The sequence below is a fragment of the Schistosoma haematobium genome, chromosome 3 (genome assembly GCF_000699445.3).
Source record: "Schistosoma haematobium chromosome 3, whole genome shotgun sequence".
In the NCBI taxonomy this organism is placed as follows: domain Eukaryota; kingdom Metazoa; phylum Platyhelminthes; class Trematoda; order Strigeidida; family Schistosomatidae; genus Schistosoma; species Schistosoma haematobium.
The window spans coordinates 46,074,894-46,090,207 of NC_067198.1; the positions used below are offsets into that span (position 1 = coordinate 46,074,894).

Below are 15,314 nucleotides of genomic sequence, written 5' to 3' on the forward strand. Positions count from 1 at the left end.
TATCGTGATGAAGCAACCGAGCTATACTGGCTGGAACAATCGTTCCTCAAGGTCCTACCATGTCAGACAGGTCGGTTGAAGAGTGGTAAGACGAAAGGCAACAAACCCAAGGTCCGAAGGTAAAGTCGTACTGCTGATTGTACAGAGGTGTGGCAGCAGTAAGGTGTTTCCTTCAGACAACCAGCACAACAGCGATGCTGCCTTCCCACAAGGAGGGGTGGGGTTAGAAAAGGTCGACCCTAAAAATGCACACCTCACCTTATCCCACGGATATCCGTCTCCGGTGGTAAGGTCTCAACAAGTACGGAGCTAACACAAAAATTACCCATAAAAACGTCGTGTGTGACCGACCTCAAGCAGTTGTCCCTTGGGCACTGCGGTCACGCTCTCAGTTCACTAAGACCACCTCTAATCCAATTTCCTTTTCAGGTACCTCCAGAACAACCCTTCCACGGTGTGGGCAACCGGGAAGTGATAACCGCCCTCATACCTCTAACAGCACTGATTGACTGACTGATATAGCATGACGAAATGGAAGCGAATTCCTTTGTAGGACTAACATCTATACATCAGCTCATTCGCCATGTACTTGATTATGAGACACACTCTTAGAGTGACGGCCAATGTACTATCCAGTAGCCCAAACCCAAATAGGTGGAGCACGGTTTGAAACTGTCATTTAGTGGCTGAAAGTCGAACACCTCAATCACTACACCAACGTTCCAAATCTGCAGGACCACAAAATACAAATACACACAATCTCATAACAAATTCTCTACAAAACAAACAACGATCACAAAATATATTTACCAACTCAGACAATCAATTTAAAGACATAAACTCCTTTCCCTTACATTCATTCTAGTCAATATTGTAGAAATGCTACATTTAGAACCCCATTAAAATACCTAACACACACATATACACAACTCTATCAGGGTAGGAAAGTATAATCATTTTCCCGACAACGACGGTAAACATGAGCTGTCACATATTCTTATCAACCTTATCACATTCCCATTCATTCATTAACACTTAGTGGCAACACTAGTCAGAACTTGAAATAGTATGTTTATTGTGACATGAGGTGTCCGATAGTTGATACTGATACACAAACTTTTCGTATACCAGCTCAACCGGTCAGTCAGCTGCAACATAGGACCAGGCACATATATGCAAGTTGCCACACCTCATTAACACAATAAAATGGTCATCAAATCCATAGTAGTTACTTCAATGGTAGTAATATATATACTCCAGTGAAAACACTGACACTAAAAAGGAAGTTTATTGACCACACCGAATCGACCGTGTGTGTACACATTCATACATAAACATATTTATTCCAATAGTTGAGATCACGAGTCAATTGAAGCTAGACCACCATGGAAAACCTGGAAGCACTGGACGGCCGATTCGTCTTGTTGTGAGACTCCTCAGCATATATTTATTCCTCACAAAATCAAGACACCACTAGAGTATATCACATCTCTTAGTAATAAAAGCCGTTTCCTGTTTAATCAAATGTACTTATCATTTGGCCGATTTCTGATTGACTCAATTTACCAGTGTTATTGTTAGTATTGAGGTTATTCGCCCTTTGATACATCACTTCACAATACCCCTCTTACTAAAAATACTAGTAGCATCCCAATAATAGTAATCATACGAAGAATCAGGACGAAAACAGTAACCCATGGTGACAATGATGAATATACTGTCGAAAATATTCCTTAGATAAATACCCCCACTGCTCATCATCTTACAATTAGAGTACTGAGCAATAACCACAACAGTAGAATGTGCAATAAAGGGAAATATTCATGTGTAGATACACATCCAACTGATCGAAACAACCAATAGACACAGAATGCAGTCACAGAGGTTTCACTTCCTGTCAAATTCTTCATCTCCACAAATAACGAGCAATATTAATCACTTGTGTTTGCACTAAATTACAGAATAAGCAAATTCCAGTTCGTCGGCTCACAATTGCACACCGCGACACTTAGACTACTCAGACAGTACAACTCCAATATTCACAATACACAATCCAAAACAATCACTCATATTTAAGCAATCCTACAATTCTCAATCTAAATAGTTTATTAAAACCCAACAGGTGAAACAAAGACAATTAGAACAACTGAGTTGTTAATTAACCAAACATTGTGCAAAAACACATACTTATGTACATACATACAAAGCAACGATACATTTCCTGATCTAAGGCTTTCGTTCTCACTCACGGACACTACTACATACACTTCTGACAATTTACTATCTACAGAAAGTGCAGTCACGAGACAAACGGACAACAGATACTTGATATATAACAGAACGAGTGTTTTAGCATCTGCTATTCTATCCTCAAAACAACTAAGCTCAGTTACTGTTTTTAACTCACAATAACAAGATAGGGAGATGGGGGTACAAGTATGAACTATAAATTAATGGTTACAAAATTAAGATGGGATACAAGTCACCGGTCAAAAAGTACATAATCATGAGCTCGGCTTCGTGATTCACACTTTCGCTGTGTGTTTGACTGCTGGCTTTACCATTTATCCGCTTTCAACATACCCGAAATCGGTTGAAAAGTGAATGTTTAAACCTAGAATAATAACCTGACCAACATCCAGGTTCACAAACTCGTAACTCAACAATGTCGAAAATCCGAAAACGGATTCTCACATAACCAATGTCAGTCATTGTACGCATGTCAATAAGAAAAAGTTACTCAATTACAAACAACTGAACTGACAAACAGAACACACTAAATCGGTCAAACACACACAAATATATATACACACATTAACACTCCCATAGTAGTACTTCAACGACAGAGCTCACACATTAGACAGAAAAACAAACAAAGTAACAAACTGGAAACGGTGATTAAGCAGTCAGGAGAACAGCCAAATTAACACACACACACACACACATTCACATGTCAATCAATAACTAATACCACAACAGAAGACGAAAAAGTTATCAGCAATCGTTCTGAATGAACTATTGAGAGATCAGTCTTTAATAAGTAGTTCACTAGTCACCAACATCCCACCATTCAAATCACTTCATTACCACGAAATTACAACTACCACATGTTCATATTTCGACATCAATTAAACAGTGAAGTTAAACTATTTCTTTACCAGACAAATACAACATTCAACAACAAATCTATGACCAAATATTCACGCCCATTGTCATAGAAATCTCAAGCATAAAACTCTGACTAACATGACATCACTATTAAATAAATAAATAAATAAGATAATGTCTACATTTGACTACCCTGCACACACACACATCTAGCTGTTTTATATCAACCTACAATCCACAAAATTTAATCAGCAAATCCACCCAACACAGTATTAATCAGCTGGTTAGTAGGTTGAACAAAATAAGCACTCAAGAACAGTTACAATTATTGTCATAATAATTGACTTACATGATTCAATTCTTCATCACCTGATACGGTGATTGGCTCACTTTTATCGTCATCGATGTACCCATATTGGAGTTATGCTCATTACTGACATTATCGCTACTATTATTATTATTATCAATATCCATTTGAAAATTCATGTTCTTGTTATCGTTGTCACTATTACTAATGACAGTGACATGAGATGCTTCAGTTGTTGTGCAAATAATTCCATATGATGAAGGAACAAGATTTGCATCACAATTCGAAAGGGATAAATCAATCTGTTGTTGTTGATGTTCCATCAAAGTATATTGACCGGCTTCTTTTGCAAAACGAAGCCGAAGTGGAGGCCCACCAATACTAGCACAGTTGTTGTTACTAGTTGTGTAATTGCTACTATTATTGGGAGCAGTAGTTGTAGTAAGAGCACTATTGATTGTACCAGTCAATGTCGTCAATGTATTATCGTTATTACTATCCAAAGTGGTATTTCCACACTCCACAGTTGTTGACAAATTGGAAGAAGACAGTTGGCGTGTGTGCTTTGAAAGTGAATCAATACTACCAAGACTGATATTACTATTTGGACTAGTATTCGTATTTGTATTGACAGAAGTAGTAGTAGTAATGGTGGTGGTGGTGGTGGTAATAGTAGTAGTAGAAGAAGAAGAAATGGTAGAATTGGAAAAAGTTGACTTATTCAAATTGGCTGGAGCACCAGCACTAACACCACAACCAGAATGAACTCCAATATGTCCTGTCGCCTGTGTATTGGTATTGTTACTATTATTAACACCAGACGCAGAATGAAGTAGTGAGTTCCCAGAATTGTTCACCGTCTCATCATTCTCATCATCTTCAAACGCGTAGGGATCTTTCTTCACTAGATAGAGACAAACATGAGCACGTACATAAAGACAGAGATCACAATTAGCAGTTTAACTATCTCAACAAACAACTTGTATGTTACTGTTATTATTGGTAGTATTATTTATGTACTACTGTCGTGCACAAACACATATATATGTCCCACCTTTTGTCTCTTCTAGTAAGTAAGTGATCACACACTCGATCAGTGTTATAGTGAAAATATTTTCAATGTGGAAACCACAAAAATAGCAATAACAACAATTATGATCGTATTTTTCCAAATAACTTCACATTTGACTTGTCATGAAAAAAGTACTCCATAGGATGAACAATATGGTCATTTACACGCTCACACCAACGTTACTACTACAGTAGACATATGCAAAAACACCGAAACTATTTAAAAACTAATGCGAAGACTCTTATTTGCTTATTTATTGACATAAAAATTGTTTGTATGCAACTGCTGGTAGTGAGTGTTTACCTTCATCGTCCCCTCCCTCTCCTCGCCATCGTCTCTACGTAAGCTCATACCTGCATGCGCAAGTGCATCACAAGTATGTACACTTGACTGTTACTACAATAAAAGCGAAAGAAACTTTCTAAACCCCTGACCGACAGATGAGTTAGTGTACCTATGACTGCTAAACACAACACACAACCCATACCAGATAGAAATATACTATTACTTACTACTACTACTACTACTACTACCATTACCATTACGAATGATAAGTCGACTGCAACAGACATATACAGATATACAAGCAAATACAACAACACAAACACCAAATAGCCAACCCATGCTTCGTACCTACTACAAACAATGACAGACAAGCATAAACACATGGTAACAAATGACAACCTCATCTAGTCACCCATTTGTACAAACATCTAGACTAGTTGGCTGCTTGTTTATGCACGCGCACACATGCGCGTTTCACAGACAAGAGATTAATGAAGGCAAATGCCACGACTGATGATAACTTAGCATTTGTTAACAGTAAACACTAATGTTCAAATGACATACAAACATGGGGAAATATATACACAAAACATCTCGTGATCCTCATTGGTTGCTTACATACCACACGAAATATGACATTAATGCAAATGAAAACATTGAACTTAAGTCAGCTGAACAAATTAAGACATTAAATAATAAAGGTTGATTCAGCGAAGAGTTCTCTTTTGGCGAATTCATTTTTCAAAGCTGTACAGTCGCATATATATATATACTTATTTTTCAAGATGATAATAATGACAATAATAGTGATAATAAACTTTTGTTAAATATAATAGCAGTGAGATAGAATAAACAAAGGTATTTAAAAAAATTTAATACTGGAAACCAATAGTTTTATTGTTAAGGGTTCAAATATTCATCATAAAGATAGATAGGAAAATTATCATTGGGAAAGGATGGCTTAGTGTGATAAAATCAGATGTAATCAGGAGGATCATAGAAGCAGGAAATACTTATCAAAAAATGGGTGTCCTTCGATATTTATTGACGAGAACATAAAACCTAAACCACCTAAAACATAAATAACATTAGTCGAAAAGAAAACACCACATGAACATCGATTTTAAGGGTGATAAAACTACAAACGTCCTAAAGAAGAGAATTTCTGAGTCTTCAAAAGAGCGTTATTCGCAGCAACATTGCGAATCGTGTTCTCCAGCCGATCGTTGTCCATCAATAATCTTAAAGATAAATTATCTCATCTGATGTGCATTTACCAATTCACCTACTCGTATGGAGCCAGGTATATAGGTCGTTCGATGAGTACTTTATACAAAAGAATTCAAGAACATTCCCTAGCGTGGCTAAGAAGAGGAAGAAACGGCTCAATAATCGAAAACCTTGTGAACACAGGTCATTCAATCAAGACAGACTCTGTGTTAAAAGTCATCTACAAGATAAGTAGAAGGCTGTCAAAAGCAGTTATATTGCATCTTCTTAAAATTGCCGAACCAATAGTCATACATCTGAGCAAACCAGAATTGTGTCCAAAGTAGATTGGTACAACCTCTTCCTCTACATGGTCTTAATATGTCTCATTTTTTCTCTTCTCCATACTTTCCTTCCTTTACAACCATCTGCTTCCCCTTCCATCTTTTCCATGAACCTTCTACCCCCGACTGGTTTATTTCTGCTTCTATGATCCTTCTGATTACATTTGATCTTATCACACTAAGCCATCCTTTCCCAATGATAATTTTCCTATCTATCTTTATGATGAATATTTGAACCCTTAACAATAAAACTATTGATTTCCAGTATTAAATTTTTTTTAAATACCTTTGTTTATTCTATCTCACTGCTATTATATTTAACAAAAGTTTATTATCACTATTATTGTCATTATTATCATCTTGAAAAATAAGTATATATATATATGCGACTGTACAGCTTTGAAAAATGAATTCGCCAAAAGAGAACTCTTCGCTGAATCAACCTTTATTATTTAATGTCTCAATGAATGTATTCCATTCACTAAAAAATAAAGATAAGCAATATTCCCAAAATGTAGAACAAGCATTAATTTTAGCTGACTGCTGGGTAACGTTAACTAGACAAATACGTAAGAGATGACATAGGTCAAATCTGACACCATGACAATCCGATTGTGTGATAAGAAGCCACTAGCCGATGGACTTTTGATTCATATAGTAGACCTGCCGGTTACGAAACATCCCTTTCATCTCAACAAACTAGTATAGATGCATTCATCTCTCGTTTTCCACGACATCTTAACTCTTAGCATCAATTCATACTCGACATTTTACTATCTTATTCTTTCTTTTGAAGCATTCTCCCTACCTTGAGCTTTTATCACCACAGACATATAATTCCCGCAATAAACATGTCTATCACATTCCACTATGCTAACAACTAGTAAGGTATACACGGCAATCACATAAGTCCCCACCTACCTTTCACAAAACTCAGCGGATAACAAATAGACAGTTTTGTAAGGTCATAATTAAGGGGAACCTAGTTACTTATCACTCATAATACATTCATTAGGCATTATCTGATAATGGTGATAGTCACAATCACAATCAAGTGAAAAATACACTGAACAGAGCTCATTTCGTTGTTTTTTTCCAACACCAACATATTTGGAGCTACACATCACAAACCTCCACTTCATTAATCACTTCGAAAATTGGTGAGTGAAGCATAACATTTGATAATCAAGTGAGACACTTGCATCTATACAACGATGAGCAAATCTATATATTCTCATATACAATCTGAGCAGTCTGTCAGTTGATTTTGATAGCTATTGCAAAATTCACTATATATAACACAGACAAGCATTGAGATCTGTGAATAATTACTGGAATAGTACACCATAATATTGCATAAAGTTTACAACAAAGGATAAGCCAAACAGTTTGTAATAAGAGGGGGATATGTAGAAGCATACATGCGTGAAAAACACTCACATGACTTTGCTGAAGAGATGTGCACATCAGTTACGGATTTGGGTACAGACGACAATGATGGGCTAGATGTTGGATGGTTATGATGACCGGTAGATGATAAGCAATTCAAATCTAACTGCTGGTTAGTATTAATAGGACTAATATTATGGTGAGATGTATTGGTAGTTACACTCAAACCTGAATGCGAATGACCATCATCTTCTGAGTCTGAACAAACATTTGATGGACTTGCTATACTACTGTTATCTTTACCCCCACCACCATAATATTCAGTAGAACTGGATATTGTCGTACCAGAAAAAGAAGACATCAGATGTTTTGTACCGTGTGCATGTTGGCGAACTTTCGAATGTGATGATTTCCCAGAACCAGACGATGTTAACATGTGTGATTGGTTAGTTTCAGTATGCTGAAAATATAAACACAATAACAATAAAGTATATCCAGGAAATAGTAAAACTTGACCAATTAGTGAAGAGATTATATGTATATGGCGTATGAACTGACTCGAATGACTATTGGTTTAAGTTGCCAAATTTTACATCAGTGTAGGGACAGGAAGTTCAAAAGACGAAAAACAGAGTCGAAATAATAATATTAATAGTAGTAGAAACCAAATACATAAAGTACGTTAAGAAAAGAATTAATCAAATCAAAGGCGGAAAGCATCAAAACTGAAACTCAAGATTTAGATGAGAATAAGTCACAATAAACGAAGAGGAAGACAAGCAAATCACCAAAAGCGAATGAAGGATACAAAATAATACTTGAATGTCCAACACTTACAAGATGTTGAGAAATGTGTACACATTCATCATTACAACTAATTTCAACTCATCACCTAGTTAACAAACAACATAGACAGACTACAGTTGTCTCACGAACAACAATCAAGGAGCCTGAATGGCTCAGATTAATAGCCATTGACTTCATGAGTTGACCTTATAAATCGATTTAGTTGCTCCTAACCTGTTTCTATCCTATATATATACTAACCTCCATGGAACACTGGTGTAGTCAGTGGCTGATCAAGCGTTACATATGCACCAACCCTCTCACAGCCAGTGAAAGTTCATAATCTCACCAACCTATGCAACACTTTTACTTAGTACGCTAAATGCAACATCACCACCACTCACTCAATGTTCTCCATTAACGACAGCGATGACGTATATACCTATGATCAAATAAACAATCGGGAAATAAAAATTATACTCGACAAAGAGGGAAATCACTTTAATTCACATAATACAGTTACCACATTTACAAAGTACTGTTTAGTTGACCATAATTAAATAGGTTGACACGACCAACCAAATTAAGCAACCATCTATCAAATGTACATCCCGTTAAGTGAAAACAAGTTGGCAAAATATAGGCAACGATCGTGTCGAAAGATAAAGGTTCAAATTTGAGAGACAATGAATTTTCCAAATGTTGAACACACTCATGCACCTTTCTGTGATACAACGAATGGATACAAAAATCCAACCTCACAACTGCCTCCTTGCCATCATCGAACTGTAGTTCCGCATTCGCCTGATAACATAGTCCCTTAAGTGACCATGATCTGGCCTCATCTTAAGTGTAAAGGCTACACAAATAAGGATGTCAATCAGTAAGCATCAACGTAGGGCCTGTAACAGATATATACCGGCCCAAGTTGTCATAGCATAAAAGTATCACCATAAGTTTTTGGAGTGTCTTAAAAAATACTCAAAGGTACAATTCTTTCAAGAAACTGGTCTGCTTGATAAGCTCCTGATATTCCTACGACACAATCCTTTCTACAAAATGTAACCTTTAAAAATTACATCCAAAACATACTTGTTTGAGAAAACTGGATACCTCAGGGTCATGACACAAGTCCAAAGGTTTCTCACCCCTATGGTTCGACACCAAAGGGTCGGCGTTGTAGTATATGAGCGCTCGAACAATACGCAGACATCCTACTCGCGCAGCACAATGAAGTGCCATTTCACCGCTTATGTTTGAGATACTAGGATCAGCTCCATGTCGTAGCAAATAATCAACCATACGTGGAAGGTTCCGCACACATGCTTCGTGCAATACAGTCCAACCTACAAATTTAAGTGGAAATGCATGAAGAACAGCCCCTGTGATGAAATGAAATACGAACATGCATCAGTGATCGAAACAAAAGTCCGGTGGACTGAGATTAATGATCAAAGCCAACTATTTACATTGAGATACTAAGGAGTTCTACTTTTAAGTGGTAAATTCCACGTCTAAAAGGTCAAGCTGTGGGACAAATAACCTTAACCATAGCACGCACAAATCGTAGATTAATAGACAATAAAAACAGCCAATTAAGTTGATCCGCTCTAAACGTTTGTTTTATTCTGTCTATACACTGATTTACAACAATATAAAATACACAATTTATCCTGTATAACTTTAAGTCCCATACAGAAACACAAGCACACGTTTTCAGTGATATACAACACAATTCCCTCTTTTCCATCGATACACTTCCTTACCTGTTTCATCTTGCTCGTTTATGTTTACTCCTTCCTTTATCATTTGTTTGATTGAATCCAAATCCCCATTCTTTGCCAAGCGAATTAAACTCACATCTCGAACAGTTAAAGGACGTCTACTATCACGTTTCTCGGATCCTGAAAGTATAGCATGACAATTAGTGTGTGAGCAAATACTTTTAAAGTAGGGATTAGAATAATGCATGGTCTCAAGCATGATTTGTACTAACGATGAGTTCAATGTACGCAAAAACCAGAAATTACTTTAGTCCCTAGTGGATAGACAATAACTCAGCTAAGCAATACACTCATTAGATAAATTAATAGGCCAGTAATAATTTCGTTTGGAGTTTGTAAAAACCATTTCACACAAACGATCCATCAATTCAAATAGTCGGATATGTTAGAAAAATGTACCACAGATGTAAGTAGCCTATGAGCCAGTTGATAAAATTTAGATACACTTGTCGGTTTACCGTTGGTAAACTGCCCAACCCAGTAAGAAACAGTTTCAACATTTCATACACATAGTTCCCTTTATTATCTTAAATAGAGCAAGAACAAAGATTGGTGCAGAATAATATGAATTCATTTTATTTCGTTAGGTTCTCATCAGCTGCTTACAACCTAAATTATTTGAAATTCAAATTATTACAGATATTGACATCTTTATACATAAGTGTGATTAAGGATCAATACATGTGTATGATGATGTAGCAAGCAAAGATTCAGATAGAGTTAATGAGCTCATAAAATGTTTGATTCGAATAAATAAATAAAGTTAGAGAGGGGAAGTTCTGGAACATTGAAATAGTGATTAGAACAATAAATAAGAACTTTCGTCTAAATTTGAACGAATAGTTTCACAATATTTGGGCGCCGAGTTAATTTGAGACATTAAAAAGAAGAATATATTTGTAAAATCTCAGCGAATGATTAGAACTCATGAAAATAGATTAATGGTAATAAAGAAAATATGAATTGAAATCAATCAGTTATATATGATGTAATTTATATTTCAGAAAGAGTTGGAATAATGACGTAATAAATAAATAAATAGGAGCAAATTAATAGAAAGAGTGGGGGTTATTGTTACCAGGGTAAGGAAAGATTTATTACTGTCTCTTTTTGTATACATAGATCTGGTTTTAAACGTTTGATTGCTAACGCTTCAGCGAATTTCAAAAGGTTCGAGTTTGATTGTTTGTTAATCACCTTGAAGGACTTCAGTATATCAGCTTTATGTCCTGTATCAAGGAGATGTCTTGCGATAGCACTGCACCAATCTTTGTTCTTGCTCTATTTAAGTTTCAACATTAATGAAATATTAGTAAACCAATATCACGAAAGCATCAAATGATATCTAGTTATAAGACTCAGTTCAAAGTATACGTAATGAACACAATTCATTCTTCTTGCGACCAACACAACTTAAACGTACAGGATGCAATGGAAACTGGAGTTTACTCCAACTCATTGTTTGTTTGATACAGTGTCTATCATTTCTGATTGCTAGTTTTCCTTGACATCCCATCTCTATACACTGGTTACTTACTAAACTCAAGAATTTACTGGTCAATTACATCTCCAAAAATGAATATCACAGAAAAGGTCTGAAAGCACAAACAGTTTCAAACAGGCACTTGTTCTAACTAGTAAACAACATATTATTCGATTCAGTGCTATATCAACTCCAATTGTCACGTATTCATGTAAAATCACACGGATAAATAAGCAAAGTCAAAGCAAGACTAGTGGCATGTGCATTATCTAGAGCGACACAAGTATTGGAAAGAGTAAGTCACTGGTACTGATTTAACGCAACAGTGCATAGTGTTCCCAGACAACAATACCATGGATTGTACATGCCAAACTGTATGATATGTTTTAGGTCATGACCTATACCAACAATCAATGAGTAGATTTATCGATAGCCTGTTAGCTTGTCCATTTCAAGGTTAACTAAGCAACGTTTCGCCAAAAACATCCGCACTATATTTCTGATGACATCGTGCTGTTAGTCGATCCCATTTAGAAACCACTACTGGTAGATGTGCTAGAAAAAAGAGGCTTACATTACTGAGAAGCATTCTGCGTCATTCAATCGAAGAAAACGTACAAATAACATAAACACAGACGTCTATTAAGGACCCTTCGTTAAAATACCAGTAACCATGTTATGTAAAACACTGATACAAGTCAACCATTATTTACAGTCGAACTTACATTGATACCACAGGATACTAAAGATTTCCCACTGACATCAGTAAACATCCAGACTACCAATATGTGTAACAGAACACAGAAAAAAATCAGCCAATATATTGTGTCACTAATGTTTGCAGATGGTCATAAGAGAACATTTATTATTAGTTATTTTATTTGAACACATAGATATTGGTACAAGGAGGCACCAAATACATATGCGCCACACAGATCTCGTTTGATATGCGTGAGGGCTGTGATACTGTCCGGGTGCCCAAACCGGAGCAGGTGGTTTTATTAGGGGACCACACCCGGAGCCTTCGACCTGAAGGTCTGATCCACAAGGCAGTGGAGCATCGTAAGGAGATGCAATCCCATGGTAGCCGGTGACCAACGATTGGTTCATACGCCATTTGTTCCCGCAGGATACTGGAGCCCATGTGCACCGTTGGTTTGGGATCCGGTTAAAGCGCCGGACATTCGCTTTCCGTCCTCTCAATCTCGTATAAAACACCCCCGCCACGAGAAGGCAGTGATTAGAACTTCCCTGGCAGAGGCTGTGTGGGCGTGGCCATGTGAGAGCATTTCGAGAGGGAGGGCTCACCCCACTCTTGGACATACCAGGGCATTTAGGGACACAAGAGAACATAGGTTAGCTTTTAGGATTAAAGCCCCCTTCAGTACAGCCTAGGGCAGGGAGAGTTCGCCTCCTCTCAAGAGGCTCTCATATGTTCACTCGTACATAGCGACTGGCAAGGAAGTCCTACTCATTTCTTTCTCACGGCGGGGGTGTTGTTTACGAAATTCAGAGTACGAAAAGTGAATGTCCAGACCTTAAACCGGTTTGGTGGGTACGAAGAATCCACCTAAGAGAGTTGGAAAACCCTGACTCTTAACCAACGGTCCACGTGGGTCTCAGGTTCATGAGGGAACAAATGTTTTACGAACCTATTATTGGCCACCGACTACCATGGGACTACATATACTAACGTTGTCTCAATGACTTGAGGATCAATCTCCAAGTCAAAGGCTCGGGGGTGGCTCCCCAAGAAAACCACATACTTGTTTGGACAACCGCGAGGTATTCCAGCTCTCACAAAAATTTTGTGTGGCGCACATACATGGTGGTGCCACTTTGTACCAATGTTTGCGTACAAGTAAACGAATATAGGACTAAAACGGTTTGTACGTACTGCACCATCCAAAAAATCTATTCGCATCCAATAATTAATCAAGTGCTTAATGCACAATAAAAAGAAGATTCCGGCACACATAAGCTTATCAGAGCCCAAAAAATATACCGTGAGCTCCAAGTCTGATTTTAACGGTCACTGATGGTAGTGTTATCATAAAGTAGAAATCTAAAACGTATTAAGTCGGTCGTAATTACCACTATCATTGATACTTAACGTGAAGTGATACTGAGACGCATAATACATCCACGTAACTAGTCAATTCCTAAATATTAGTCCGAATTCAACCTTTAAAACACAACAGCATCATGAGACAGAACACAGGTTTACATAAGAGATTATAATCTATTTGCATAAGATCTCAGTGACTGGACATGAGCACAGTTATATCAGGACCCTCTAGTAGTACTGACCTTCCTGATCCTTAACCCTTTTTCTTTCGTCTCTCATCACGACCTTCAAAGAAGCCGCTCAGAACGTGTTAAAAGTTCAACAACCTCAAAGTTGGGTATGGATTTCTGGGGACTATATGTTTAATAAAGTCTTAAGTGACTTGCATTGTATTCTCAGCCGTTTGGCTGAATATTTAGAGGACCCCTAAAGCATCAAAGTAATTCCCATTCTTATGGTAATAGTTATATCATGCTGTCTAACCAATCAGTCAGTCTTCAGTCTCCAGTAATAAGGATAGTAGGTTGGTGAACCTGTGTTAATCCTGACACATTACTTTCCAGTGAAGGTCCAGTTTCTCCTTGAAAATATTCACTGATGGGGCTGATACCACTTGTTCGGGTAAGGCATTCCAATCATTGACTACTCGATGAGAAAAACGGGACCCCACTTAAAGTTTATTAGATCGCGGTTTATGAACCTTCTTGCTATGACCTCGAAGATTATTAGTGCTGGAGGGAGCAAAAAGATGAGACATATTACCACAGAAATCATAATTAAGGGTACGAAATGCCAGTATAAGGTCACCTCGCGTCCTACGATACGAAAAGAGGAAAAGATTTAGGCGTTTTAAACGCTCATCGTAAGGGAGTCTAGAAAGACCCTTCACTAATTTCGTTCCCACAAGCTGGACACGCTCAAGGGAGTTAGTATCTTTTACCAGACATGGGGCTAGCTGCTTGAATACAGTACTCTAAATGTGGTCTTACATAGGTGGGATGTTGTGGTGTTTGAATGAACTAATGATACCTTTGTACTGGTTGAATGCTTGATTTCGAATTCTAAATACAATACATTCGTTTGTGCCTGTGTTTTCTTAATTCAATTGCGTTAATCCTGGAATTCCTAGTTCATACGACAATTAGAGTACCATATTGGCGTCGCGAGCAGGATCCTGCAATGGAAAAGTTAGATATTCATTCAACTCCTGAAGCTTTTGAGGATTACTTGGAAAGGTTCGAAATCTGGAGCATGACCAAGAAAGATGTTAAAGGTGATAAAATTGTGGCACATTTTCTGACATTCATTGGGAGAGAAGCGTACAGCTTATAAAAAACTTTGGCATATCCAGAAAAACCCATCTCACTCCCTTATGCAACGCTTAAAGAGCTATTATTAAGTCATGTAAAATGCACCAGTTTTGAATGCCGTGAAAGGGCGAAGTTTCATAAGATGGTTCGTCAAAATGACCAAAAGGCT

The 15,314-nt window shown here is 37.3% G+C and overlaps 1 protein-coding gene across 1 annotated transcript in view; it reads right to left on the reverse strand.

Annotated features, from left to right (window-relative positions):
- Positions 1-14,146, reverse strand: part of MS3_00005897 (uncharacterized protein) — a 34,914-nt gene extending 20,768 nt beyond the window's left edge. The window contains exons 1-5 of the mRNA XM_051213991.1: positions 14,078-14,146; positions 10,267-10,404; positions 9,593-9,846; positions 7,766-8,174; positions 3,458-4,319 (exon numbers count right to left, since the gene is read on the reverse strand). The gene's annotated coding sequence lies outside the window, so the exon portion shown is untranslated. The remainder of the gene's footprint in view (positions 1-3,457; positions 4,320-7,765; positions 8,175-9,592; positions 9,847-10,266; positions 10,405-14,077) is intronic.
- Positions 14,147-15,314: the final 1,168 nt, after the last annotated feature.